The sequence below is a fragment of the Corapipo altera genome, unplaced genomic scaffold, assembly GCF_003945725.1.
Source record: "Corapipo altera isolate COAL_440 unplaced genomic scaffold, ASM394572v1 75, whole genome shotgun sequence".
Taxonomy (NCBI): domain Eukaryota; kingdom Metazoa; phylum Chordata; class Aves; order Passeriformes; family Pipridae; genus Corapipo; species Corapipo altera.
This window is the reverse complement of record NW_020884887.1, coordinates 4896171-4899448: the sequence shown is the minus strand read 5'-3', so window position 1 is coordinate 4899448 and position 3278 is coordinate 4896171.

Below are 3278 nucleotides of genomic sequence, written 5' to 3'. Positions count from 1 at the left end.
CCTTTCCTTCCTGAATTAGGCCAGAGTTTGCTGATCTGAGCCTAGAATCCCCTTTTAATTGAGGCCTGTTGCAGCAGTCGGCTCTTTTGGCACATGTGGGTGTGGGTGCCCACCCACCCTCCTTCCCAACTCCTCTCCTGCAAAAGGAGGAAACCCATGTTGGGATAATTTCTGCAGCGAAACGGTAAATTTGGGATGGTGGGGAGTGGTTTGAGCTTGCCCTAAGTGTACCCACCACGAGGACCCCCTGACATGGGGATATGCTGGGCAGGGGTGAGCCCTGGCAGTGGGGTGGGAGGTGTTTTAGTGGTCACCATGAGCACCAGGGTTCCTCTGGGCATTTGGTGGTGACAGCAGATGATCCCAGGGGAACCACCTTGGGAGCCAGGGGGGATTGAAGATGCTCCGTGCCTTGGGTGATAAATGTGTCGTGGCCCAGGTCCGGAAATAGAGCAGGGAAGGATGTGAGTGACAGAGGATTCATATCCCGGAAACGCCGTGGTGTAACAGCTCGGGAATTCAGCGGGATAAATGCATTTGCATGTCCTGCTGCAGACAATCTGCTTAATGTGGGAAGCAGAGCTTCCTGTAGCACCGAGTCAGTGGGGAAGGGAAAACCCTGAGAGCCAGGAAGGGCTGGGGAGAATTAAGCAGGTAAACCCATTAGCGGTGACCACCTCTTTGTGTGGGGATTACACAAAGCTGCTGCTTTTGGATACTCAGTGTCTCCAGAGGAGTGAGGGCTGGGAGATGGGGCCTCTTGCCCCTCCTGAGGGGCTCAACCCCGGAGCTGGGATTAGCACTTGCCACAAGCCACCCTCACTAGCCAGAACAAATTGCTGCACGTGCTGAGGAAGAGCCAAACCTGCGCGAACTGTGGCAATGCTGTGAGGTGGAGGTTTGGCAGACCTTGCTCTGGCAAATCCCCCCATTCATCCCAATGGGACCTTCCCCATGGAAATCACTCCTCTTTATTGAATGGATTTACACTGTCCCACTAGCCTGGCCGGAGATTTACCCCAGCTCCCTCCACAGCTCAGGAAATCCTCAGATATTGGCTCTAAAAATGGAGTCACAGCACAAATGGGAAAAGCTGTGCTGCCCCAAGAGCTTGTTTCAGTCAGCACATCCTGAAGTGGTTTGGCATAACCTGTGCTCAAGAAAGGCTTGGGACAGTGGGGAGGGAGGCCTGGGGTGCAGCGGAAGGTGCTGGAGATGGGTGTGTGGAGGTGGGGACATGGGCAGTGCTGCTGCACCTCCCTTGCCAAGGCAGAGCTGCAAGGATGGGCATCACGAGGTGGCAGGCTGGGGCTGTGACTGCAGGGGCTCTCTCAGTCTTTGCCAGAGCTTCTAAGGGGATAATGCATCGTGGTGCCCAACACTGCATCCCACAGCTCCTGTCCTGAGACGTGTGTGTCCTCCAGCAGCCTTTCCAAAATGTGAACCACAGGAAAGCAGCAGAAACCCAAGCTTTCCTTTTGCTTGGATTCCCATCAGTTCCCCGAGTTTAATAACAGACTATTCCAGGCTCCCTTGCTCGGGTTGGTTTGGCTCATCAGGCTGGGGCCGAGCGCTGTCTCATGGGCAAAGCAGCAGCGGGGTGAGAGGATGGGGAAGGAGAAGCCACGTTAAGGGATGAGCGGTTTTGCCAGGAGTGTAACCCCACTCAACCCTTCCTGCTCCCCACGGGTGTCCCTGGAAAGCCCCAGCCCCACGCGGGGGGCAGTGGGGGCTCCCTGGGGTGGGTGCAGCACCCCTGGGCAAGTGGGGGGACCCACTGCTTCCCAGGCCCCCTTCAGCTCCTCTCGCTCCATTTGTCCGCCAGATGCTGAGCCAGATGTTGGCGCTTCGACGTCCGCCCGCTGGCACCGGCAGCGCTGGGGGGGATGCCCGGTCTTCCCCCCCGCTCCCGGCGCTCCCGGCGCCTCCGCACCGCCACCTCCCGGGCATCCCGCGGCTCGGGCGCGGCGGAGCTTCCAGAGCGAAAGCGGAATTCCCGTGTGCCGCCCCCCAGCAGCCTGGGGGGCAGAGTTTGTTTATTTTTTTATTGTTCGGGGCCTCCCGCCCTCGTAGCTTGTCCCTGCCCGCTCCCGCCGGCTCCCCATCCGAAACCGAAGGCGAAATAGCAGCAGCCCTGGTGCTCCCTGCGCGGGCTCCCTTGGCTGAAAATCATAGAGTCGTGGAATAATTTAGCTGGGAAAAGCCCTCTAAGATCATCGAGTGTAACCGTTGCCCCAGAACTGCCAAGCCCACCACTAAAACATGTCACATCCACATGGCTTTTAAATCCCCCAAGGGATGGGGACTCCACCACTGCCCTGGGCAGCCTGTGCCAGGGCTGGACAGTCTTTTCAGGAAGGAAATTTTCCCTAATCTCCAATCTAAACCTCACCTGGCACAACTTGAGGCTGTTTCCTCTTGTCCTATCCCTTGTTCCCTAGGAGCAGAGCCTGACCCCCACCTGGCTTCACCCTCCTGTCAGGGAGTTGTAGGGAGTGAGAAGGTCCCCCTGAGACTCCTTTTTCCAGGCTGAGCCCCCCTAGCTCCCTCAGCTGCTCCTCACAAGACTTGTGCTCCAGACCCTTCCCCAGCTCTGTTGCTTGCCCTGGACATAATCCAGCCCCTCCATGTCCTTCTTGGAGCGAGGGCTCCAGAACTGGACACAAAGATGGGGAGTGCTGGGCAGGACATCTGCCCTGTATGTACAGGGAGCTCATGATGGACTGAAGGACCATTGGTCCATCTGTCCCATGGAGCAGAGGTGTGTGTTCCCTCCCTCCAGCCCAACCCAGCTGTGCAGCATGGCCCGACCCCGCTTTTACCTTTTTCTGGCATTTTCTTGTCCCTCACTCCCTACCTCCGTGCCTTCTTTCTTTCCTTCCCTTTCCTTTCTTCCCTTCCCTTTCCTTCAAACTCCAGAAAACCTCTCACAGCACACTTGGGCTCCCTGCACTTATTGGGAAAGATCTTCACTCGAAATGATTTTATTAAATCTTATAATTTTCCTTCCCCCCCACCCCCCATCACCTCTCACCCTGAGGACAAACTCCCTGAGGTGAGCATGGTTTCCCTGGGCAATGCCATCCTGGCTTGTCCATCTGTCTGAAGCAATTACTGTGGCTTCCCTGGGGATTATTTTTCAGCCCAAGTGTTGACATTTTTCCCCGGTTGGGCGTCAAGCGTGTACCTGCGGGGGCGGTTTCTGAGCGGCAGAAGCCTAACGAGAGGAGAGCCCTGGGTTAATGAGGTGTTGCAAGACAGCACAGCTAAATCCGGCA